Here is a 27,692-nt window from a genome sequence, read left to right as displayed (position 1 = left end):
TTTTTTTTTTTTTTTTTTTTTGGCTGTGCTGCACAGCTTGTGGGATCTCAGTTTCCCTACCAGGGATCGAACCCGGGCCCCAGCAGTGAAAGTACCAAGTCCTAACCACTGGACCACCAGGGAATTCCCTGTAATAAACTTTTTTTATTAAGGGAAATTTTAAATACACAAAATAGAAAGAATAACATCATGAATCCTCATGTGCACAACATTTGGTTTTGAAGATTATTTAGGATGAGTGTTTGATGTGCAGGTTGGATCACTTTAGCGATTCAGCAAACATTTGTTGAGCAGTTGAGTATCCAATGATGAATCAGGCATGATTCCTATCAGCTGCGGTACCTCTGGGTGCTGGTGATGAAAATGTGCAGCTCCAATGTCCTGCTCTGGGAGCGTGGCTAATTGACAGCCCCAGTTGCTGCCCACCCTGGATCTACTATCACGTTTGCACCGAGTACACACTTTTGGTGGGCTGCTACCAGCACGGTGCGGGCATTATTTCAGGACTCCTCCAACAGTGTATTTGACTTGAGGACTTTCCACCAACTTGGCTGAATCTTTTGTGGAACTGCTCTGTGATCTGAGGCTCTTTCCACCCAATTTTCCTTCCTTGCCCCTCTTCTTTCATGAGTGTCGGAACTGCATCTCTCTCTGAAGTCTCTTCTTACCTTCTCCAGCTCCCTCCCCTTGCTCTTTCACAGGTGTTTCCCCATTAAATCTCTTAAACGTCCAATCATGTCTGCTTCTTGGCAGACCTAAGCCAAGACACTTGGATTTTGGGATTTAAATAATATGGCCTCACCTTTCACTGCACATATGCTGGGAAGCCCAACCTCATGACCAAGGTTTCTGCAAATTCCTGAAGGTATATATTTTCATTTTGGCTCCAAGCTGTAAGCCTCTGAACTCCTACATTCACTTCTATCTCATTTCCATGGTTCCCCTCTTCCCTCTACTTCATCTTAACTCCTGCCTGGAACTCAGCTTCGTTTCCTTGATTTGATGCCAAACCACTTAACACAAACCCTTTGTGTGTGTATCAGGCTTTACCCAAGTGTTAGGTCTTTCTCACGTCTCATAAATACAAACAATTTGAACTTAAAGATGACCCATTCCTGTTTTAAATGTCCTTCAGCTCCTGTCACCAGGAGTCTCTCACTGGCCACCTTTTTCTGCAAGCTGAAATCTTTTTTCATGTTGTTTGACTGCCTTTGCCCCATTTACCCGACTTATTCTTCTCTGCTCACCCTGATCTCCAAATGTATGTGTACCTCTCATGCAGAGGAACTAGATCTCTCTTTCTTTTTCTCATTACAGTCAGAGTCTTTGGGACTCATCTTTCCTGCCAAAATTTACCTGTCAAGGTATTTTTCTTAAATGAAGACAATTTCCTATCTAAGTGTGCTTCTGATATCAGCTCTCAAAATATGTGTTTTTCATGAAAATTCTAGAAGATAATGTAGGAAAAAAGCTCCTTGACATGGGTCTTGGCAATGATTTTTTGGGGGGGGATATGACACCTAAAGCACTACATCAAACTAAAAAGCTTCTGTACAGATATTTTTCCAAAGAAGATATATGAATGACTAACAGGTACCTGAAAACATGCTCAACATCACTAGTCATTAGGGAAATGCAAATCAGGATCCCAGTGAGATGTCACCTCACAACTGTTAGAATGATCCCCAAAAAGACAAGAGATAACAAATGCTGACAAGGGTGTGGAGAAAAAGGAACCCTTGTGCACGGTTGGTGGAATTGTAAATTGGTACAGCCATTATGGAAAACAGTATGGAAGATCCTCAAAAAATTAAAAATAGAACTACCATATGATCCAGCAATCCCACTTCTGGGAACATATCCAAAGGGATGAAAACACTAGCTTGAAAAGATATCTGCACCCCTGTGTTCATAGCAGCTTTATTTACAATAGCTAAGACATGGAAACAACCTAAATGTCTGTTGATTGATGAATAGATAAAGAAGTTGTGATATATATATATATATATATATATATATATATATATACACACACACACACATACATACACATATATAATACAATATTAATGGAATATGTATATATATAGGAATATTAATGAAATATGTGTATATATACACATTTATATAAACATATATATATATAATGGAATATTATTCAGCCATAAAAAATGAGGAAATCCTACCATTTGTGACAACATACCAGGATGGACCTTGAAGGCATTATGCTAAGTGAAATAAGTCAGATAAAGACAAATACCATGTAAGTTCATTTATATGTTGAATCTAAAATAAGAAAAAAAAAACCCCAAATTCATACAAAAAAAGATCAGATATGTGTTTACCAGAGATCGGGGGATAAGGGGAGGGGGACTTGGAGGAAGATAGTCAAAGTACTTCCAGTTATAAGATAAATAAGTACTAGGGATGTAACATACAACATGATTAATATAATTAGCGCTGCTGTATGTTATATATGAAAGTTTTTAGGAGAGTAAATCTTGAGATTTCTCATCACAAGGAAAAGGTATTTTTAGTTCTGTTTCTGTATGAGATGACAGATGTTCACTAAACCTATTGTGGTAATCATTTCACAGTATAAGTCGAACCTTTATTCTGTACATTTGAAACTCATACCGTCACGTATAAAAATTATATCTCAATAAGACTGAAAATAATTTTTTAAATGTGTTTTTCAACTCCACTACACATGAATATAGATAGATAAATAAAGTCAAAAGTGCAGTAGGTGCTGTAATAGAAGTGTCTACTGCGTAGAGTGAGCCACAAAGGAGGGGATGTTTGATTTGAACTGGAGGTGGGTGGCGTGGAATATACTAGAAGCAGGAAGCTCAGCTAGGATCCTACTCATTGCAGGTGACCTGGAGAGGGGTGGGTGTAGGAGCTGGAGAGGAGTAGAAGTGGGGGTTGTAAGGAAGGCACCGATCTGAAAAAACAGATTCTTATCATCGGAAAAGCTGCTGCTGTGTAGCATTTATTATGTGCCAGACACTGTTCCGAGTGCTTTCCGTATAACTCAAGGAACCCACATAACAGGAGGTGTTGCTAGCCCCTCTTTCTACAGGAGGAGAATGAGGCAGAAAGTGAGTGACTGAGCAACTGGTCAAAGCCATAGCGCTAGTAAGTGGTAGAGTCTGGATCTGGGCTTGGGCTGGCTGCAGACTGTGTGCTCTCCCCTGCGGCTCTGAGACCACGTGGCGGGTCTGCTCACTGTTTGCATGTGGGTGTGTGGGTGTCTGAGAGAAGGAAGGCTCAGAGTTCATCATCTTAGCAACTGGCACGCTCATCTTTCCAACTGACCTCAAGTGCAGAGACAGTGGTATCATTACTAATGCTTGCTCTAATATAAAAGACAACATTCAATATTTCTAGTAAGCCAAGGCCATTTATTTAAGCAAATGCAGAGAATGACATGAGTGTTATTTATCTGTTCCAGTACCATATGCAAGAAATGATGGGTATTTCTGAATTTAATTGTCATGCATCTTTCAGTGCCCCCCATCCCATACAGCTCATAACTCACACAATCTTTGCCCTTCTGAACTGTAATAAAATGCCTTCACCATAGTGTGTCATCTTTACCTGCAGTTAAAACGGAATAAGGATCTATGAGTTAAAAAACACATTTTAATTATTTTCCAGTTCTCATCTCCATGAACTGTAGAATAAAATAACAAAAATGACTAGAGATGGTTGAAATATGAATCTGTGGGTTAATTTCTATGTCCTATTTCCAAAGTAAGCCAGAAAGTATTCATATTAAAGATTTCATTTCCCAAAAAATGTACATCTTCTTAAAAGATTACAAACCATTGACATATAATTGTTTCTATGTCTAAAATTATTTTAAAAGTAAAAAAGTCTTCCAGTTTATAAACTTCCTATGCTATTCCTTCAAAGCCTTATTTATTCTCCCTGAAAGCACTCAGCAAACCACGGATGCAATAGAAAACAAATGTCCTAAATGCAAGATGGCTCTTAGTCTGGGGTGTATGATATATTGACTCAAGGCATAACATAAGCTATTTGTATTCTTTATTTACAGTCACTTAATTGCTTTAGAAGCTAAAGGTAATTTTTGACTGATGTAGAATACCTGGGGGAACAGTTTTGGAGCATTTTAAAAGCTATTCACAGGGCTTCCCTGGTGGCACAGTGGTTGAGAGTCCGCCTGCCGATGCAGGGGACACGGGTTCGTGCCCCGGTCCGGGAAGATCTCACATGCTGCGGAGCAGCTGGGCCCGTGAGCCATGGCCGCTGAGCCTGCGCGTCCGAAGCCTGTGGTCAGCGACGGGAGAGGCCACAACAGTGAGAGGCCCGCGTACCGCAAAAAAAAAAAAAAAGAGTGTCCCCACTCTTCTTATCCCTATTATTTCTGCCCTAATTTTATACTCAGACCACAGCTATGGCTGTTAACCCTTTGTGGGTGAGGCTTCGTGCTATCACACTGACTCTGCTTCGTGGGCTTGATCATGAGATGCAGAGCCTTCTGGGAGAAGACCTCAACACGCAGCTGGCTCACCAGGGGGACCGGCTCTCTCCTCCGGCATCCCCCGCGTTGAGTCATGCTCAGCATGTTATCAGGCAAACCAGTAATCCATGCACCAACATGAAGGTTTTGTTGATTTCTTTCTCCAGCCTGTCCGTTTGGCTGTGAGCTTGATGACTCAGACACGGTTGGCTCCCTGTTATGGGAGCAGGTGATGCTTCCGTGTGCTGACAGGCGCTCTTCCTGAAGCAGTTGCCTTCCACAACCTCTGAGCCTCTTCTGTCCCCTCATTCAGTGCCCTGGGAGAGAGGAGACCCTAACCAGTATCTGGTACCACCAGAGAAAACCAGTTCACAGAGACTGTGCTTCCCGTGTCCGCTGAGTCCCCTACTGCAACTTGTTGGGAAATCTCAAGAGATAATTCTGGTAAAGCACTCTGCATGCTTTTTACAGACCAGAGCCTCACAGGCCTTTATCCCGTCACCATCATCATCCTCAATCATTATCATCACCACTGTCTCCAGTTAGAGAGCAAACATTTATTAAAGACCTAATTCTAGGGCTTCCCTGGTGGCGCAGTGGTGGAGAGTCCGCCTGCCGATGCAGGGGACGCGGGTTCGTGCCCCGGTCCGGGAGGATCCCACATGCCGCGGAGAGGCTGGGCCCGTGAGCCATGGCCGCTGAGCCTGCGCGTCCGGAGCCTGTGCTCCGCAATGGGAGAGGCCACAGCAGTGAGAGGCCCGCGGACTAAAAAAAAAAAAAAAAAAAAAAAAAAAGACCTAATTCTAAGTGACTTTCTATTTGATACTGAATCAAAAATTAAACAGTCTAGATTCCTTCTGTCTAGGATTGTAACCTCAGGTAAACCCATCAGTAGGGCCACAAATGTATAGGTATTAGAGAAGGTTGAAACCAGCCTGCTGGCAGACAGCATGGGGAGCACACTTACAAAGTGGACCCCTGATTGGCATATCAGAAGAGCTTTTAGATATCTCAAAGAAAAGGAGGTAGTTCGCCTTTCTCCGGTTAGCATTCAGTGGAATGGTGAGAGTAGAGTTCCCCTTTGCGGAGTCTTAGTGGCCCAGGAGAGTGTGGGGTGGGTGGGTGTACTGGAGGTTCTATGTGCTCAGCTTTACGGAGAGTAGGATTGAACTGATTGTGAGATTTGGCCAGCTGCACCTGAGATGGGTGGAAAGAGCTCAGCTTCCAGGTCCAGGCCTGGTTTTGAGTCACCGCCCTGTTACCTGTTAGCTGTATGATCCAGGGCAAATCATGCAACCAGACATTCTCAGGCTCATTTTATTCATCTGTAAAATGGGAATAAGAACTTGTACTCTGTCTGATGTATTTGAGGTCCCTGGCATGGACCACAAAGAGTGATTACTGTTATCTCGGTACATAAGAAGGGACAAAACAAGTAATATCATCAGGAGGACCCACATGAAAAATCCCGGAGGCTTGGATTTCAGTATGAATGCACGTTTCCTAAAGATGGCATGACCCCCGGCTTAAAAATCCAGCTTTTGTGCTGCATGTCGATCCACAATCTATAGAAGAAGAAACTGTGCTTTTATTTTTAGACTCTCAAAGCCCCATTTTACAATGAGTTAATGGGACGGTTTCTGCCACAGGCAGGGGAATTCACCTGCTTTCTCACTGGCTTTTGAACAGCGCCCGTGGAGGCAGTAGGGCAGGGGCCTCTGCAGTTGTGGGTTAGCTGAAAGCCCTCCATGCTCCATCTCTGCATTTTGTCTGCTCAGGCTGAACCACAGCTTCCCTTTTCTAGGTTTCCGCATGTTTCCACTGTGGCTGCAGGCTGCCCAGCCGGCAAGAAAGAGGCCCCGGGAGGCAGAGGGCTCTTTCTCTGTACCTGGGGACTGAGCTGAGTCCTGTTACTGTTCCCCTGCATCCAGAGCTGGCACCACTCGATAAGGACAGGTCTTTGGAGGAGCCAGTCCGATACCTCGTGAGGACGGTGGGCAGAACAGATGAAAACTGCACAACTTCTGATTCAGAAAACCCTTGGATGGACGTTCTCAAATTGTTCCACTCCAGGACCCTCTTCACCTTCTTTCTCTTCTCATCCCTTGCACCAGGAGACAGAGGAGGAGTAGACGGACAGTCATCAGGAGGCTTGAATTCTAGTCCTGGCTCTGCCTTTGTGTCACTGTGGGTCCCCACTGCCCCACCAAGGTAGTTTTGGCATCAGTAAATGAGGAAGGTGGACAGAGATTCCTTTCTGTTGAAATTGAACCCTAAGGGCACTTAGAACCTCCCGCAAATACCCCCTCCGCCGCCACGGTGGCCCACATTCCTGTTGCACAGAACCAGGGCTCTGCTTGAGTCTCCGCTCCCCTGACCCAGCCCAGAGCCTGGCTGTTTGCCACCCACCTTCTGTGTGGAGCAGAGGGTGCTGAGAGGAGTCAGAGCCTGTTGCAAACCCCTGGTGGGGAGGATGGGGCAGCGGAAAGTTTGCGCTCATTTCTATTTGCCTGATGGAAATTGAGGCGGGTTGCTGGGAGCCAGAAACCATCCAATAAGCACAATTTCTGGGGCAGGAGTCAGGGGGCTCTACTCCCGGAAGATTCCACTGCTCTGCTTCAGGATTTTTGCATGAAACCTTTCAACACTTGAGTGCTTAGCTAAAGCTTGGCGCTGTTCCTCAGCCGCTGGCCTTCCTGTTGGACTGGCCAGGCTGCCAAAAGTGGCTCATTGTGTTTTGAGGCAGTGAGGTTTGGTTAAACCTATGATCTCATTCTCACAGTTTCCTCCTCACAAGTCCACACTTGAACCACAAATCTGGTGCCTGAGATGGGGCTGAAGAGGCTGAAATGAAAGCTGGGTCAACACGTGGGTGATGGAAGAATAGATTAAGAGACATGTTATAAGAAACATCTCATTAATGTGGCAACTTCATTATCTGGATATTCCAGATGAAACCTCCAGAATGACTTGCTCCCTTGAATATAGATACAGCTAAACACAGCAAGGAGATTTTGTGACCCATGGTATTCTCTGCCTGGTGCCTAGCGAAATACTTAATGGAGATAAACATGCAAAGTATGGCCTGTAAAAAACTTTTCTAAATGGTTTCTTAGAAACGGCTGCCATCCACGGCCCTTAGCATGTGAAACGGCAGATGGAGTCGCAGATTCCCCACGGGAGTAAGGACGTGTGTAGAGATTTCCTTCTTACTCCAGTGCATTTGTTACTGAGACAGAGGAAGGATCGTAGAACTTGATGCCTTTGCTCGTTACTGCGCAAGACTCAATTCAGCCCAAACTGCTTCTGTTAGAGAAGTGAACTTAGATGGTTCCTTTAATGAGGCAGGAAGGGAAAATTCCATTTTCTGCCTGGGCTCAAGGCAGCCTGCCCGAGGGCTGAGAGGTCCGGATGTGGTGCCCGCCACCGACTTGGATTCAAGCGGAACAGAGTCAGCAGACCGGGAAGCTCAACCCTAACTTGGAAACAGATGCCATGAAAGCAGAACAGAACCCACTCTGAACAATCTGCCACCACAGCTTGCATGGCCACCATCTGCGGAAGTAATGTCCCCACCATCGTATCTCCCTGCTTCTTCTGGTACCCTTCGCATATGAGTAGTGCCGCCTGGTTTGGGAGGCTGTAAGCTATTAATAATGGCGTCAGCATCCACGCTCAAGTCTGGAGCAGAATTCTCTACTCTAGGATTGGTCCCAGCAAAGGGAGAAGTAGGGGGTTGTCTTCATCTGCCCTCCCCCTCGTTCTCTTTCCTCCCTCTTGTCAGTTCTGTCCTCCCAGTCCCCACCCTCTCTCTCGTCATCTGCAGCTTGCTTGCCTTGCCGACTGCACCTAAGAGGCCAGCTTGGAGCAATTAGCTTCTGCGTCCCAAGCCAGTGGAGTTTGCCCTTTGAAAGAGAGCCCCGGGGAGAGAGCAGCGCTTATTCCTGAAGAATGGACTTTCGAACAGTGGCTTAGCAGGTGCCCCGCTTACTAGCTCCTGGGCCAATGAGATACTTCTATACAAGGCTGCCTCTAGATGCCTGTCCTTCAGATCAGACCATCTAGGTCATTTGCTATGCAGTCGGGGGTAGGGTTGGCACTGATACTAATTAATTTTAATCCTGCCTTCAGAGAAGCAGCACCCAAGAATGGGAACTCTTGGCATTCAGCTAACCGCCCTGGAGACAATTTCTTCAGACATTTCTGTAGTTTAATTCAGCCTCTGTTTTTAGCACAGGCTTCAGACGTTGTACTAACTATAGGGCATTGGGTGTCTTAGCTCAGCTTGCTATAACAAAATACCACAGACTGTGTGGCTTAAACAATAGACATTTATTTCTTATCGTTCTGGAGGCCAGAAGTCCAAGATCAAGGTGCTGGCTGATTTGGTTCCTGGTAAGGGCTCAATGCCTGTCTTGCAGACAGCTGCCTTCTTGTAGTGTTATGTCCTCACATGGCAGAGAGAGAAAGAGAGGGAGAGGGAGCAGGTCAGGGGGAGGGGGAGTCTCTCTTTGGTCTCTTCTTATAAGGGCACTAATCCTATCATGAGGATGGGGAGTGATCCCACCCTCATGACCTCACCTAAACCTAATCATCTCCCAAAAGCTCCACCTCCAAAGACCATCACATTGAGGGTTAGAGCTTTAACAGATGAGTTCTGGGGGACACATTCAATCCATAACACTGGGCAGATCACATAACAGCTCTGGACCTCAGTTTCTTTATCTGCGAAATGCAGATAATGATAGGACCTACTCATAGGGTGGTTTTAGGGACTGGATGAGATGGTGTGTGCAAAACGCCTGAAACTTGGTAAAGATGTAGTCACTGGTAGCTCTTTTCTTTCTTCCATCTTAGCAATGTTTTCCAGTAGTCTGGCATGTCAGCTCAAGTACCTTAGAATCATAAAAATTTAGAGCAGAAAGGAACTCTGGAAATGATCTCATCTAGCTCTCTCACTTCTTAGATAAGGAACTGGGAATGAAAGTGTGAAAAACAGGCTTCCCAGAGCTTTAGTGGCTGCACAAGGTCAAGAACCCAGGTATTCTGAATCCCAGTCTATTGTTATTTCAATAACTTCCTTGTGCCTCAGGTGCCAGTTGTTATTTTAGTTACAAAATCTGCCATTTCAGACTTCCTTTGGCAAGGAATTTGTGCTTATGAAGTAATTTTAATAAAAAGAATATTTGTCTCTTAGAAGAAAGTTGAATACCTGAGGATTTGCAGATGTGACCATCAAATGAGTAGCACTTGCATCAGAAACAGGCCAAATATATTCTTCTCTAAGGAAAAGTAACACTACTTCTTCTAAGCAGAGGTGACAACTTGAATAAAAATATCACATTGTCCTTGAGATCATCTATTGGCAATATTAACCTTAGAAATAAGACATTTCACATATAATCAACATAAGGCTTCAAGAACCTTGTTTGACCTTATCAATATTATGAAGAATGAGAAAGAATATGACATCCAGATTTAGGTGGGGGAGTAGAGGACAGGTGAGTGTGGGATGCAGGGAATCAAGAGAGGTCAACTTTGGCATTGACATTTCAGGCTGTCTATTGGGAAGGCAAAAGGTACCCATCTTCCCCGACTTGATGCACGGACTCCTGGAGACAGGTGTGTTCCTATTGTGCTGATGAATGGACCAGAAGTCATATAATCTGAATCCTCAGGCTAGCTCCAAGGCTAGGCTCACAAAGTGAACTTCTGCTTTCAGTCAGTGTTTTGTGTTGTATTCATAATTGCAGAGGCTGGGCTGGCTTGAGGAGACATGCATGAAGATCCTGAATGCTACATGGCTTAGTGTAAATGCACGTGCTGGCCTTTTTGTTTATCCCTCAATCTCCCATGAGCTCAAATCCTCAAGAGATGAATTCACTTGTGTGTGCTAACAGCATGAAATATCAGAGCCTACAAAGGGGAGGACTTGGAGAAAGCACCAAGGGAATGTAACTTTATGGGGTCATTTGGCCCTAAGCCTGGCAGCTCTCCTGGTGACACATCTAACCTTCTTTCAAGCTTCGTTTGATGTAATCAGGGCAATTATTTATATGCATACAGTGTAATTGAACTACATTTCGTCCAGCTACGTCAAAGCTTAACTTCATCCTATTTTCCTCATTTCAACTCTTGCTCTACCTTCTCCTCCCAATTACTGTTTTTCGTTTCAGAGGCTGCTTATGGGTCTACTCATTGTTGAAACAATCTGAGAAAGTGCAATGGGACTTATCACCTGCTAGTCTTAACTTGTGTGTGATACAGTCTTGTCCTGGACAAAATGAGATGCTTTATTACCCTATTTTCTAAGGGATGAGTCATTTCTGGGTGTGTTTCCAAGAAACAGTCAATTTAATAACAAAAGTATTTGTCTTTATGTAATATGTAGTATAAGAATATTTGTCTTAATATTTTACTTTATGGTCGTGCCTCATGCAGGGAGAGAATATGACACAGGATATCCGACCAGATGAGGGGAAAGAATCCAAACCATGAGAGTGCTGATAACAAAGATAACAGAAGATGGCTTTTTTGATAATAACAACAATAATAGTAACCTTCTATATATGTATATCATTTCACATCTGTTATAGTGTTTGGCCTTCATGACAACTTTGTGAGGCCACTGGGAAGGCTACATTGTCTGCCTTAATTATGCAAGTGGGAATTGGAGAATGCTTAGTTTTGAATGAGTGTTCTGTTTTTGGTGGGCAGTGACGCCACATACGTAGTACGGGAGGTTTGAAAATTCAGGCTACTACTGATTTGGACCCTAGATTCTCTCACAGACCCATCTGCGATATAACGATCACTGCCTCCTACCAATGCCCATAACCAGAATCACATCATCTACCTACCAGCGAGAAATTAGTTTATTAATTACTGTTGTTGAGTGCCTATTATGTGCGGGTCCCCCTCCTGGATTCTAGAGAAAGATTTATAGACACGATGCTTGCTTTGGAGGTCACAGTTGGTGATAATATTAGTACTAAGGAGAACTTCCTTTCACTGACGTAATCAGCACTGTTCTAGATGTGGAGTTACAAAGATAAATTAGACATAATCCACATCTTCTAGGACCTCATGCTTGATGTTGAAGATAGAAGGATGAATAAGATATTGTTCCTATACTTAAAGGGTACAATCAAGTAAATGATAATAGATATAAATAATAATACCTTCTAGTCATTGAGGATCTACTGTGTACCAGGCACTGTGCTAAATGCTTTGATTCTACCCCTTAAACATTATGCTTTGCAACTCTATTCTAATATTTAATCGGGGCTAGTGATCCCAATTACAGAGAAGGGTTTGGGGTCAGAGAGATAAAGTGAACTGATATTGATCACCTGGGCAGAATGTTATGGAAAAGGGATCAAGCTCAGTCTGACTCTAAAGCTTACCCTGTTTCTTCTGTACAATAATATAGAAGCCTGTTGTTTAGTAAAATTTTGTTATCAGTAAGGAACAAGTTCTCCTATACCAACTGTATTGTTTCAGAAGCTCTAGTAATAGACAGTATAGGAAAGCACACAGGCCCCATGGTGGGCAACTCAGAAAGAAGGTGCATATTAATTAAGGTAGATTCATTGCTGTAACAAACAAATCTGAGTAAAGAATGTAGAATGGCTCAAATACAATAGAAGTTTACTTCTCACTTATGTAACACCCTAAAGGGTTTGATTGGAGGCTCCTAGTGGTGATTCAGAGACCCAGGCTCCTTCTATCCTGTGGCTCTGCTGTCCTCCCCATGTGGCTTCCAAAGTGGTTGTATTTGTTGCATCAGACTAGTGGATGGAGAAAGAACATGGATTACTGTGCATGGGAGTTTCATGGGCCAGACCTGTGAGTGCCACTCAGCCCTCACAATCCACTAATTAGAATTCAATTTTGTGGCTATAACTAACTACAAGGGAGCTGGGAAGGGAGGTCCAGCTGTGTGCCCAGGAAAGAAGAGGGAAATGACTACCGGTCTCTGCCACAAGATGGTCTTGCTGCACCTCAGTACCAAAAAGCATAACTAACTCGGCAGCACCAGTGTGTCCTATGAAAGAGAACATGCTATTTTGGTTATAGCCTCAGCATAGTGTCCCAGAAGTTCTGGCTGGAGGATTTTGTGGAGAAAATTAGGGAAGAGGTTTCTGAAGGAGAGAGAAGGAAAGGTGAGGACGGGAGAGATTCAGCACCACTCACATTTCTAGAGTCCTCCTCTCATCTACAAATTTACGCACTCTTATTGGCATTTAATTGGTGATGTTTCTGCATCTGACCCAGCATCTCAGTGGGGCATGGGGAGTGTCTTCTTGAGTAGATTGCTGTGGACTGTACAGAGTGATGGAAGGCCACTGGGGCCTGGGCTCTCATTTTACGACCTAACGTTCACTTGGCCTTTCAGGGTCAGGCACACAGGACTCGGCAGTCAGCAGGCTAGGGTCGCAGAGGGATGAAGAAGTTGATCATTGGAGCAAAAACAGAACACATTATTTTTCCTTTTCCCCAGATCTCTTTCCCTCATTTCTCTTCACGGAACATGAATTTTCTCTGAGAAAATAATTGTGCAGATCTCATACCTCATGGATTCCCCCTCCATCATCCAAGTTATGGAAAATGTCATCTAGGGACATGCTGTACAGAAGCTCCATGGGGAGAAGGTTACAGCAGCAGCCCCTGGGCACAGCCAGGAAGGGGTGACATTATTTGGGTCCCTTTTGCTTCTCCTTTCATTATGTGTCCCAGAAAGGTGCCTTCCTCTCTCTCTTGACTGGAAAAGTATCCGATGAAAGAATCTCTATAAATTCTTAGCTGTTACGTGGGGGTGGGTATTGCATTGTATCGAGCAGCTCTTCCCACATCTTCAGAACAAATCCCCAGTGACAGGATTTCTTGCTCCTCAGTGACCTGCTGGGGGTTAGAGCCTGGGCAGAACCTTCTAGGTGCTCTCCAGAAGCTACAAATGTCTTGAGATTCATATTCTCGAGATCAGTTTTGTTTTTTTTTTTCCAGTGGCATTCGCTGATTTTATCCAAGCCCTGAGTCGGGTTTATTTTACTATATACATGGAACAAATCACTGAATAAATGTGAAAAAGTTCTCTGCTACCCCAAATCGTTTCCTTTATAGGCCTGAAATTCTCATCTTTACACAATGTACTGAGTTAAGCACCTGGTAAATTATGATTCTTCAGTGGAAGTGGAGCTAGAGTTGGAGCATTTGATCTACACTCAACAATGAATGCAGAGGTTCTTAACATTTTTGTGTTCTAGGCATTAACAGATTGACAGTACACTGCAAGAGATTGAGGGTCTCGCAACAGCACAGCAAGCAAACAACGATTGCAGTGCAATTGCTATCGCAGTGTAGTGATGCTTCATGGTGTCCAGGAAAGCCTTCCCCTTTCTCACACTGCTTACTGGTTTGCTCCAGTGGTGTTCATTTTGGTGGACTTATTGCTTGCCCTTCTCTCATATACTTACAAGGCAAAATTCCTGTGTGTTCTAGTGAGCAGTCTTTATTTGGCTCCAGATAGATTATGTTCCTCATCTCTTATTCACAGCAAATTGTCTTCTACTGTATAAAATTTAAATTAAAATATGACAGTACATCCATGTAAGGCCCACAGTGACTGAGAACCAGTTCAAGAAAGGGTTGAATATACAGAGAGGAACACGGAATAGCTAAGCAGTAGCACAAGGCTACTTTGTACTACAGAGGGTGTTGTGGGTTGATTGTGTCTCCCAAAAAGATATGTTGAAGTCTTAACCCGCAGTACCTGTGAATGTGACCTTATTTGGGAATAGAGCCTTTGCCAATGTAATCAAGTAAAGATGAGGTCATCCTGGATTATGGTGGGGCCTTAATTCAATGACTGGTGTCCTTATAAGAGGAAGCAGGTTTGTACACAGGGACACAGAGGCACACAGGGAGAGTGCCATGTGGCTGCAAGCCAAGGAACGCCAAGGAATGGCAGCAGGCACCAGAAGACAGGAGAGAGGCATGGAATGGATTCTCCGTTAGAGCCTCCAGAAGGAACCAACCCTGCCAACACCTTGATTTCAGACTTCTAGACTCCAGAGCTGTGAAAGAAAAATATTCTGTTGCTTTAAACTACTCAGTGGGTTATGCTTTGTTATGACAGCCCTATAGGAAACTAACACTTAGGGTGATATTGAAATGTCTTCTCCTGTGCTACAGGTGTGCCTGGTATTCATGGAAACCCTGGAAATGTCTGCTGGTGGGAAAATGATTTGGGTGTAATACTGCTCCCTCTTAGAGCTAAGACAACCAACCCTGTCTTTCTCTCTCTCCCTTCCCTCCTTCCTTCTCTATTTCTCCTAGCATCTTAAAGATCACTCACCGGTAAAAGCATCACAATGATACATGTACTTTCTTTAAAAATGTGTGTTGACAGGGGCCTATGTTTTTCTCTTTCTTTTTCAAATGCTGAAATTTTTAGTGAGCCCCTTGTCAGTACTGCAGGACTTCAATCAAATAGCACTTGAAGTCTTTCAAAGGCCTACAAGATTGAAAAAGATTCCAGCCTGTTAGAATGGGGAATAATAGGTTTCACACACCCTCCTGATTCCTATAAATATCTCTCTTCCCTTGCTGGCTAGAACTCTGAAAGAGGAGGGGACCTGTGCTCAGAGGAGATGCGCGGGGCTTGGCAGTACAGGGCAGCACGAAGGAAAGGAACTGGCATTTTGTGGATTATATCGATTTACTGATTATCCCAGAACCGTCTGTTGAATCCAGGGTGCCTGTTAAAGTCACCCCAGCAGTCCCACTGTTGCCTTTGATATTTAGAATTGAGGAGGTTGAGGTAAACCCAGTCCAAGTAAGCATGTGGTACTTTAATCAAATAAGGATTAAGGGCAAGCAAAGACAATAACAGTACCTTTACTGATTTCTGGGAGATAATTAAATCAGACTTACAGCACAGGGAGAGAAAGGGTATTATAAGTTTATAAAAGAGAAGAGCTTAAATTCTGCAACATTAAGTTAATGCTCTGCATCAACAAGGTGAAGAAACCCCCTCTTTGCTGGGTGATGTAGGGGAATCAGGATAGTAAATAGCTATTAAAAGAGATAGCAAGGGTGAACAATGAAATACCCTTAGCCATTTGAGTATAATGATCTACACATACATTGAATAGTTGGATGAAATGTTCTTTAAACTTGCTGCATAAAGTACATAATTGTCTGCAAACTAAGTGTTTTCAGTAGAAGAGAGTAGGCATTAACTACTAGTAGAAGTTACTAATAGAGTTAAAGGTTATTTATTTGGGTGTACCAAAAGAAATGTGCTTTTCTCTAGGTAATTTCCTTTTAAATCCAGTAAAGTTGTGGCTTTATTTTTTCACAATTCTGCCATGCTGGTGTTCAGTTGAGGTTAGTCTCTTTTGTTTTCCTTAGCTCTCCAGTGGTGGGTATTACTTTATTCCCTCCAAGGCTGACTGTGTATGTAAGAATGACAGGATGGTCTACACTGGAGACCAGCTTTTGCTTTACTGATATGGGGCTATATGAGCTTGTCAACCATATTAAGCCTAAAACAGGAAGTGGAAGGTAATGTATTTGGTTTCCAAGGTGAAAAGTAAACAGATTCCACATCACTATAATTTCCTTAATGAAAGAATCTTTAGCCATGGCTTTCACATATTTTGGGTAGTCTTAAAATCAGCAATGCATATATAGAAATGTGAGAAGCTCCAGCAAAATCTTAAGCAAATGTTCTTAACATGGGATTTGTAGTTACCTGGGACCTACAGGAGGTCTGATGGAGGAACTGTTGGACCAGAAGAAGTAGATCCTAAGAGAGAGCTTGTACTAGAGAAAGATAAGGTGGGATGCTATACTTGGGGGAGGGGTGGGCTGGGCTTCTTTCTCTCAGTTCCTTATATCATTCCACTCCCTCTGTGTTCCCTCCCACTCCTCCCAAATCCCTTAGAAATCTTCATCCATGGGGGTGGTTGCTATAGATGAACTTAAAGGCTTTTCTTCTATTATTCTTACAAAGTCTCCCTGGAGTAGGCTAATATTATCACCATTTTACAGATGAAGGAACATATGTCACTAGCCCACAGTTATAAAGAAAATGGCAAAGCAGAGATTAGAAAATTGTTCTGTGCTAAATTACCTAAAAATGGTTCACGATATTCATGTGATTAATCCCAGAGTAAGTGGTGTGAAGGTTCAGAAATATCTGGAAAATTGCACAGCCCCCACCAAGGATTTTTTTTTTCTTTTTTTTCCAAAAAAGTTTCAGTGAGAAAATTCCCAGTGATCTCAGAAAATGAGAAAGAAAAAAAATATGTCCTCCCCACACTGGTACATTAAAAGAAAAATGTTTTCATACCTTAATCCAGAGAGAGTGGAACATTGGGTACTCCTGTCGTGAGACCCAGTATTTTGTAAGGTCCTATATACTTGCTGGAAATAGGTATCTAGAGTCAGGTTTCTGTAGCAAGGAACAGAAGGAGGCTTGGCCACTAGCAGGTGCTAAGATAACCTTGCAGTGTTCATGCATTATCAGAGCACGTGATGGCTTCTCATCACTGAAGCCAAGATTGGGTTGGCTGCCGGGCAGTGCCCTGGGGGTGTATCCTTCAGGACACATTTCTGCAATCTTCTTAGGATCCTTCTTCTCTTTTGACTTTTGCTTGTGTCACTTGTCAAAATCTAGGGCAAGTAAAAGCGGAAGTTAATTTTGTTATATTAGATCTCAGAGAAGAGAGGCTATAATAAACACTGAAGCCTACTACGATGAATACTTAGCATGGTATCCTGATTCAATGATGGATTTATTTCCTATTTTAACTCCATCTGGCACTTATGTGAGCTTCATCAAGTCATAAGTCTCCAAGCCTCAGTGATCTCATCTGTAAAATGGAGCCCTTCTTCCTGGGTCTTGACAGGGTGTTTTGAAGGATAACTGAGTTAAGATAGGTAAAGGTACTGTACACAGTAGAAGCTGGGTCTATACTGAATGCTTCGGTCTCACCTACAATTATAACCCAGGTCTTTCAGACCACGTCTGAATTCCGCCTTTTGGAGTTACATGTTAGAATTACCTATCTAAATAACAATGTAGAAATGTGCAGACAGAGCACCTTGTGTTTGGAACTCAGATCTGTGGTTTTCATAGTTGGTCATTCCTTCAGTCTCTCCCAGTTTGTGTGATTGCCAGAGAATCACTGATAAATGGTATCTCATGTTCTCTGTTTGTAGAAGCATCACTTACCCACCTAGGGCTTAATGAATGGAAAGTTTTACTGCTTAGAAAATAATCAGGTGTTGAGAAGCCCAAATTGTACCATCATTTTCTGAAGGTGAATAGGCTGTTTCTCTTTCTGTTTTTTCCTCCACAACATTACCATCTAACATGAGGCCACTTCTCCAGGTGAAGGAGAGATGGAAGTGTCACACCAGCATGATCAATTAGATGATGGAGAAAAGAGGCATTTGCTACCTGACCTTAATCTCCTGGGTGGGAATGACTGAACGGGGAAGGCCGAATACAGAGAGACTCAAAGGTGGAGGAAATCAGCAGAGTATCATTTAAAGAGACACAAAGCAGTATGAATGTTGACTCGTGACAAAATGGACATCCTCAGGGTAAATGCTTATTGGGTTGTATACTGGTTCACTTATTTGTTTAATTCGGAGTGACTGCAAAATGAATACAAACACCCTTAACAACAGCAGTGTGGTAGAAAAGGAAGCAGGTACATTTTTCAAAACGTCTAGATTGTGTATCACTTAACTTGCTTAACCGAAGTGACAAGGAGAAAGATGATACAAAATATATGGGAGCTGCAGGATGTTCTATGAAGAAGACAGAGGAGATATGACTAAGAAGGGAATATGACAGCTGACTTCCTCTATTTAAAGGCTTGTCATTGGAAGAAGGATTAGACGTATTTTGGTAGGAATGGCAGAGTGGAGGGGTATAAGGACTTGGCTTTGACTTAGTGTAAGGAATGGCTTCCCGATATTTGGAACTTGACAATCATCGGAGCAGCCATGCTTAGCTTCCCGTTTCTGGGTCGATGGGTAACCATGGGTGTAGCGGGATTCTTGCATTAAACAAGATGACTTCAATCACCCCTTAATAGGCCTGTTCTGGAGCTTTAAATCACACTGGAGAGGTCTAAAATGATTCTGAAACTTCTTTAAGAGCAGAAGTGAATGAACTTTGGAGCTGCTCAGGCTTTGATAGAATTAGTCCTTCTTGGCAGCGTGCATGTATGCTGTAGGCCGGGGAATGGTTGCTGGTCTGCTTCAGTTATGGACAGCTGGTGTTAGCCAAGGGATGTCCTGGATTAGTTGACCCTAGTAACAATCATATGAGGTGTTTCTCCCTGGATTATTAGGTGATATCTTTTATGTTAACTCTTTCAGTTCTATATTTATTTTTCTTTTCCATTCAAGCACAACTTAATGTAAAAGCATTGTGGTTGGGAATCTGCTTCTCAAAATAAACCACTTTTTTTTTTTTCTAGAATCCATTTTGTTGTTTCTATTTGTGGAGTTCAATTGGGAGACATCAATTTATCGTAGCTGTGGAAAAGTAGCAGAAGGTCCAGAGAAAAGCCATGGAAACGATGAAGAACTAGGAAGATGGAATTCAACCATGTATCCTGGAGAGGTAAGGTTGAGGATAACATTTACACTTGCTTGCATGCCTGTTTTCCTAGCACAGATGCTCAGATACCTATGTGTTGATCAACTTATGTACAATTGTGGTCTTCTAGTTTATGAAGGCTACTGTAGAGGATGTTTTCTACTGAGACACGGGCATGATCAAGATGGTTACATAGAAGGTATCCTAAATTTAACAAATATTTATTGGCTTAACTTGAATTCAATGTTAGTTTCAGTATGAGCGTCACACTGATAGTGAAGGTCATTAAACTTTAAAATGTGTTCCCAAGGAACACTGTGGCATCTTCATTTGAGAACATCTTTTAAATTGGTTAGCTAATTATCTGTTCAGAATAAAAGCAGAGGAACAATTCTGAGCACTTCATAAGGGCTCATACAGTTCTTGATTTCACTTGTGCGCTTTGCTTGTGTGTGAGCAAAGCACTAAATCTACAGCACTAACTCTATAACTCAGGGGTAAAATAACGCATACATAAGATGACTAGGTAGAAAGAGTCTTCTCATTTGAAATCTTGATTTTTCTCTAATCACAAAGTATATGATAGTCCTAGTTCTGCACTATCAAATTTTCTAATTAAAGTAATTATCACATATATGCCTAAGAGTGCCCAACATGTATTGCAAACCTATTGTCCCTAGGGAAAATTGATTCTGGGGAAGAGGAGATAGAATAAAAATTTGACTTAAAAAAAAAAAGGTAACTACATGGAGGACATATTGTTCCAGAACAGATAGTGCCAATAGGAATAAGAGTTTCAAGCTGGACTATGATTATAATTATACCGTTGGAGAAACTCTCTGTGCTTTTCTGGCTGATGAGTTCTGTAGTAGACTCTTGGTGTTCACCTCTTCAGCATCCGTTATCCCCCAGGAAGTTTAGATGACACTGATCCTACTTATACCTCCAGGTATGTAATCAGATGGTTCTAATTGGCTTAGTCTGATCTGAATATTTCAGTCTCCCTGTCCATAAGGGAAGAGCATGTAACACAATCAGGCCAGTGAGAATGTGGACTCCAGAAGAGGGCTTCCTTTCCTCTGAATGGTGTGGTGAGGAGATGTAAAGGCTGACACTACTGCAGCCATTTTGCTACTAGGAGGGAGAGCCAAGATCCTGTCGAGATGAAGCTGACTAGCTCTTTGTTCTTTAGTTTCCTCCTCTTTAAAATGGATATGATAATAGCACCTTTGTCTGGGTTTGTTGTGAAATTAAATTGTTTAACTTACGTAAGATGCTTAGAATAGGAAGCACCAATAAATGATAGTTTTTATTAGTAGATAGAGTGTATTTCCTCTACTTTAACAAAAGCGTCATTTCCCCTCCCTGAGCCTAATGTAATAATTTTTAGGGCCTGAGCTGTCTGGCTAATTGTATTTCATTCCTTATTTTTTTCCCCCTCTTAGGTGAGCTCTATACTTAAGTGATCTCTGCACAGAGTTGTTTTTGCCAGTAATAAATTGTCCGTGTCAGCATTTAAATTATGAAACCTTAAGGGCTGGTCCCTAAGTGCCATCTCTGGACTTCTAGTACCTGCAAAATACCTGATCCTTCCTCTAGAACCCGAAGCTCTGTCTGGGTTTTGCAGAGAAGCAAGAGTTGTGATGCAGTTTCCTAGCAGTGCCCACAGGCAGGATGTGTTGTCACATGGGAATTAACCTGGGGCATCTGTTGAGCTCAGTTAGGAGTCTGAGCTAATAAGGGCGGCATATGCCTGTGTCTGGGAGGCCGAGAACGGCGCACGCAGAGGCTTCTGTGCTGTTCTTGCTGTCCTAGTAACATTTCTTCCTCTAATATCCATGTTTATTTGCTTATTATTTTAAAGATAACAAGATTTAGCAGAGATAGAGAATAATGGTCAGCATCAATTCTAGAAGCTATAAATAATGGACTTTTCTCTGAAAAGCAACTATTCCATTTTAGTAAGAAATTTGTCAAGTTTTTGGATGAATTTGACAGAACAAAGACTTGTGATATTTATAGATATTCTTGTGGTGTTTTGGGAGAGACAGATAGGAACTATGTAAAGATATGTACTTTTAAAAGGTCTAAAACAGGTTACCTGTAGGTAGAGGCGTGGGTAGGCAGAGGGTGAGACTTGAAGGAGAACTTCCAGTTTTTACTCTACGTATATCTGTATGGTTTGAATTTTATTTTACAGTGAATTTATGTATTGCTTGTATAATTTTCAGAGTTTAGCTTTAAAATGTCAGTAATCCCATCCAAGTTAAGCGTTATAATTTCTATGACTAATTGTTCAGATCAGGTTATTGTAATCATTCCAGGTGTTTATACTTGAGTCACCTGATGATTCAGACTATTAAACTTAAATATTAAACTTAAATATTAACTCCTTATTTATGTTTGGAATATTACATAATTTAATGTTTCTCAAAGACTACCTTGCCTATCTCTTTTTTTGAGCCCCCGCCCCAAATTTGGGCTGTATTTACATCTGCAATGAATATTTTGCCCGAGAGACTTGTTCTGAGATAAAACAGCATGTTGGATCTCCTGCATATTTATGACTCTTGGCTTTCACCACTTCTGGTTGCGTGACAATCATTTGCTTTGTGCACAGAACTTTGCAGTAACCTCACACTCATGGCGATCAGAGCATTCTGCTGCAACTGGATCTAGCAGCTCATGGAAAGTAGAAATTTGGAGTGAGATGGGCCCAATCTTTCAGTTCATATATGGGGAGAGTTTGGCCCAGGGATTTCCAAGGCGCTGATTACTCTTGGGGGCAGGATGGGGGCTAGGAGCCAGTTCTTCTGGCTCCTTGTTCTTCCTGACACCTGACGCACTGAGGAGTCACCCAGGAGTCAGCCTTCATTTGCTTCAAATGCAAATGATTCATTTGCATCCCGGATGCCAGAGACAAAGTTGCACCCTGTGGGCCTTGGGGAATCCAGACGATAGGAAGTGAAGTTAGTGGAGTAGAATGTGGTATAAATAAACAATAACATGCAGGTTTAAACTGAGGACTATCTTACCTCCGTGTAGCAGTTTGAAAAGATTATTTCTTTTCTGCTTATAAAAATAATACATGCTCAATTTAGTAAATTTTTGAAGGCATAAAGAAGAAAATCAAAATTACTCTTAACCACTTTGCCAAGAAATGATCAAGATTAATATTTTGGAATCACACACACATATATATGCGTAATCAAATGCGATCATGTTGCGTATATAATTTTGTATCTGGGTGTTTTCATTCAATATTATATGATGAGCACTTACCCATGTCATTGAATGTTCTGCATCAGTATGGTTTTTCAACGGCTAAATAATATTCTCAGGTTGTTCTTTTTGGTTTTTGGTGTTTTAAGTGATGAACCATCAGAACTGGATGATGTGGAATACATCCTGGTATATGAAAAGAAAGGGGTGCTAAGGTTTGGTGCTACCATCTGAGGTGTCAGCTTGGAAGGAACAGTGACAGCAGCAGCTGAAAGCTGTCAGTCCTTTGCGGGCAGCAACATGAGGGTGTTTAGTGGCAGGTGACAGAAAGTCAATTCAAAGACACACATTTAAGACAATGTAATAGCTTCTTATTTTGTCCTCCCCCTCAGCATACATTTGTAATGCAAAGCACTACTTAGGCCAAAGACTGGTCAGTCTAGGCTCCCACAAGATAATGCCCTCATCTTGGAAGTGACTCAGATACAAAACCGACTCTTCAGAATTCAGGCGCCGATAGTCCGGCCCTCTTCGTCCTCTTTAGACCTTCGGCCTTTAGACCATGTCTCTGTTCACTACTCTTCCACCAGAAACAGGGCAGTTAAAGGCGGAAGGGATAAAATGTCAAACAGTCCACTTTGTTCCATGTTAATCAGTTTTGCTAAAAGGGTGTTAAAGGATGAGGTAAAGTATTTGAAGGCCTTGCCTTCGTTTGCTTCATGTGTTCCCTGTTGCCATGGATAACTGGGAACTTGCAGAGTGGCAAGTACCAACATAACCTGAAAGATGAAAGTCAAGTCCAGCATCGAGGTTGGATTATCACTTGGGGCTGTGGAGCCCTACGTGATTCGAGAGGGCTCCTCTTCTGAAAAGTCCTGGAAGAATGGGGCTGAGACAGAGATGAAACCCAGCCTCCCTCTAGTGCTCTGGATGCGGTAATGCCTTTCCTTCCCTCTTGCCTCATTTCCCTGGATTTCTAGTAAATTTGATCATTAAAGAAGTTAATCATACCTCTGTTCTAATGAATTAAACGGAATTCAGGTAGGGAGCACAGTACTTCAGGTGAAAAGAGAGTTTATGTAATGATTCCAGGAAATGTTCCTAAGACTGATACATACTCTAAACGTACTGAGAGCAGTAAAGATGCAGCGTCTTTCGCTTGCTTTGTGTTTTCATTGTGGGTTGGGTCGATGAAGAGTCTGTTGCCAGCAGGCTATGGTTTCCTCCTGGGCAGAAATGCCACATTTGCAGCTCTTGGTGGGGGATGAGCTCGGAATGTGATTTCTTCCTTTCCCCAGCAATTTTCTGCCTGCCTGCATGAAATGCTAATGAACATCTCACATATGACAGAGAAATGAGATGTATCCTTATTTTACAGGTTTTGGCAGATTTGACTTTACAAAGTCTAAGTCTTTTAAAAAAATTTTTTAAATTTTTCGGTTGCATTGGGTCTTTGTTGCTGTGCGTGGATTTTCTCCAGTTGCATGGAGCGGGGGCTACTGGTCGTTTCAGCGCGTGGGCTTCTCATTGCGGTGGCTTCTCTTGTTGCGGAGCACGAGCTCTAGGCGTGCAGGCTTCAGTAGTTGTGGCACGTGGGCTCAGTAGTTGTGGCACACGGGCTTAGTTGCTCTGCGGCATGTGGGATCTTCCTGGACCAGGGATCGAAACCCGTGTCCCCTGCATTAGCAGGCGGATTCTTAACCACTGCGCCACCAGGGAAGTCCCACAAAGTCTAAGTCTTAATGTGAAGGTGACAAGACACTTCCAGCACACCCTTCTCCCATCTCCTTCAACTTTGCACTCCGGATGTTCCTCTCCCCACGCTGAGCCGATGTGTTGTGTCTCTGATTTGCAGTAAGCTCTATATTGCCGTGTCATCTCTGCATCTCATCCTTTCCCACCATGCCTTTGTGTCCAAGTCGCTGGGAAAAGTCTAGCTCCGGCAAAGTTGAGTCTTGAACTTCAGTCTCAGACCAAGTCAGGTATTGATTATCAGTTGTCAGCGAGTAGCATCAAACCACGTTTTATTTATTTATTATTTTAACTAGTTGGGGGTGGGATGGGGCACAAATAGGGAGCTGAACAAGCTTTGGGGCTGCAGGTTAAATGCTTAGATGATTTTATAATTATACCTTCAAATAAGTTTACTTGTGGGGGACTGAAGGACTTGGCTACTTGATGGTGCCAGTGGAGAGCTTAGTTTGGGGCACGGTGATCTTTCTTTGTGGAACTGATTGCTCTGATAGTCTCGCCACATCTGCAGGAGGGCCACTCACAGATTCCACGAGTGACAGGAGTGTGCATGTGCCTGAGGCACAAAGGATGCCACCTTGCTAACTGCAGAGACAAATAGAGATGCTCCTCTGGGGGAAGTCTTCTGTCAGCATTGACTGAGGAGGAGCCCAAGCATGTGAAGTTGGGGTTCATCCTGTTTCCCGTTTGCAACCCAAGGCTGCCTGTGGCATTTGGGCACAATTTTTTTTTTTTCAGCTGTAGAAGAATGAGAGAGACCAGAGAAGACAGAGACGGATTTTGTAAATGCAGTAAAACTGAGAAAGATCCAGGGCAGAGAAAAAGATGGGCCTGGGGATACATTCCCCAGCATGAATTCAGCTTGTCCAGAGTCCCTGGGTTCTGAGGTTTAATTCAGCCTCTGTGTTTCCTTATCTCCGTTCCATCTTCACCTTATGCTCTCCTTGTTCATCTTCTCAGTGAACTCAGAAATTCTAGTTTATGATAGTAAGGTTACTATCAAAAAGTCCATGGCTGCAAACTACACCAGCTAGACAGCCCTTTGATCGATAATATACCCAGAAAAAAGATGTGTTTCCTCTTTTGTTCCTCTTAGTTTCTGTCATACAGAAAAGAAATTGAAAGATGCCACAATTGGGTAAATAACTTAGGAATAAACGTCCTCTGCTATAGCCCTGATCTCAGAATAGCCTAGGGTAGTGAACTCAAAATAATTATAAGTATTAAGAAAGATGAGTTGGAAAGATCCTTACTTTTTCTGAAAGAGCTTCAATATTTAGAAAAAATTTAATAAATTAGCATTTGTGGTTGGAATAGCATAGGCCAAGAAAGTTTTATTGAACATTATGAAGGTGTGAAGAATATAGATTGGGTTGACATGCACGGGCCCAGTCTAGGAACACCTGGCAGGATGTGGAACTGGAAGCTTATGAATCTCACAGAAGAATAAGGATATAAAATATAAACAGATTCAAAAAAGGCTTAGATAAAAAACAACCATGGTTATAAAAGAAGTGCTGAGTCCCTGGAGGGTGCATTTCTACCTTTATTTTTAATATTCTAAATATTATTTTGAACTAATTAAGAAAACATTCTTTTTTTTAAAAAAGAATGTATATATATGTATAACTGAATCACTTTGCTGTACATCAGTAATTAACACAACATTGTATTCTTCATATATATATATATATATATATATATATATATATATATATACACAAACACACACATGCACGTGTGTGTGTGTGTATATATGTTCTTTTCTATTATGTTTTATCACAGGTTATTGAATATAGTTCCCTGTGCTATACGTATAACTGAATCACTTTGCTGTACATCAGTAATTAACACAACATTGTAAATCAACTATACTTCAATTTTAAAAAAAAGAAAAAAAGAAAAACGTTTCCAATTTTACATTCTATTATTAGAAAAAAAACATGGAAAGTTAAAAAAAACAATCTGGGTAACATAAAAAGGAAGAAGAAAGTAAGGATTAATTATAGTCTTACTTTACAGAATTTTTAACATTTTAATATATTTTCTTTCACTTTTCCACACTATTTAAAAATTATTTCACATAGTTGTGAGTTTGCAATTTTGTATTCTTCTTTTATATTTTTATTTAAGCCCAAAGTTTTCTCTGTCTCCAGGAAGTCTTTATTTTAAATGATTTTAAGATGCCATTAACTGTACGACACATTATTTTACACACTACTAAGAAAGGAAAAAAATGTTTCCAATTAAGCTATGACACAAAGGCCTTAATGATCTCCTGAAACACATTTGTTGCTTACACCAGCCTTTTGATGCTTTGACATTTCTTTCATCTATCCTAAGCGTTTGGCAATGCTTTTGCCTTGAGTTACACTACTTAGCGTGTAGGAGATGCTTCTTTTGCATATTCCTCAGAAAACAAAATGTAGCACAGCTTCATCTACTTAGGTTCTATAAAACACACGATTTTTTGCTTTGGAACAAAATATGGAATAGTGATCATTTCTCCTATGATGAATATGTGCTTCACCAATATAAAATTTACCCACTGCAGCTCTGTTTACATGCCTATGTGTGTACACAATAACTTTTCATCTCAATACTGAATCACAGTGTTACTTTTGAAGACATTTTAAATGGCAGTGAAATCAACATGTGTAGTACCAACAATGTACATCAATCATTTGAGGTAATGACAAGATGAACATCTGTGACCAAGTTAGTGCATGCCTGTGGATGACAGCTACTTTGTGGCTACTTCGTAGCTGATGGTGATAATAAGGGGCCAGCTACCATAAGACACATTCCAATTTCAGAGATGTTAAAATCTGGAAAAAAGGGAGTCTTAGTATGAATGAATGTACCTGAATTTAATCGACCATTTTGTTATTCTGGATCTTTTATTTATAAAAATTTATTTATTTACAAAAGATAAACTTTTTTTCTCTTATAACACAGATGTTTCTTTGCATCTGTGATTATTTCCTTGGAATAGATTCTGAGAAGAGGAATTATGCAGTCAAAGGATAGACATATTTTAAAGGTTTTTGACATGTATTTCCAAATAGCTTCACAGAAAGGTAGTTGCATTTATAGAGTCTTATGAGCAATGCTATTTCAGCTTCCTAAACTTGACTTAATGGAGGAAAGCTGTGGTAGGTAGCCTGCAGGATGGCACCAAAGATTCAGAGTGGTGGCATGTGGCTTTGAGACTTGGTCTTACAGGATTGTACCTCCCCCCTTGCTATTTTGGACCACATATTCTTCAGATGACTGTAACATCTTACCAAGAAAAGAGACTTTCTGGATTCCATGAAGAAGGAGGAAAGTCTACATTAAATCCAGGTCAGTATCATGTAATATTACATCTCTCTATCAACATGAATTATCTTATATGTTAAACAGAAACATTTAAAATAATGCACATTCCTTCTGATGTGGAATGTTTCCATTTTCCTTGGGCTGATATGTCTGGTCTGTGTGGCTTTGGGTCTTTGCCTTGCAGATGCTTAATGCGGGTGGTATCCAAATGCATGACAAATGGAATATTTGCTAGAAGTTAATTAAGGGTTCAAGAGAAAACAGGAGGGTCAAATATCT

The 27,692-nt window shown here is 41.8% G+C and overlaps 1 long non-coding RNA gene across 1 annotated transcript in view; it reads left to right on the top strand.

The window, feature by feature from the left end:
* Positions 1–27,439, top strand: part of LOC129392680 (uncharacterized) — a 61,429-nt gene extending 33,990 nt beyond the window's left edge. The window contains exons 2-3 of the long non-coding RNA XR_008619031.1: positions 18,997–19,142; positions 27,362–27,439. This is a non-coding gene — a long non-coding RNA (uncharacterized lncRNA). The remainder of the gene's footprint in view (positions 1–18,996; positions 19,143–27,361) is intronic.
* The last annotated feature ends 253 nt before the right edge of the window (positions 27,440–27,692 follow it).

The sequence above is a fragment of the Physeter macrocephalus genome, chromosome 13 (assembly GCF_002837175.3).
Source record: "Physeter macrocephalus isolate SW-GA chromosome 13, ASM283717v5, whole genome shotgun sequence".
Taxonomy (NCBI): domain Eukaryota; kingdom Metazoa; phylum Chordata; class Mammalia; order Artiodactyla; family Physeteridae; genus Physeter; species Physeter macrocephalus.
This window is presented reverse-complemented; position numbering and strand designations above follow the sequence as displayed.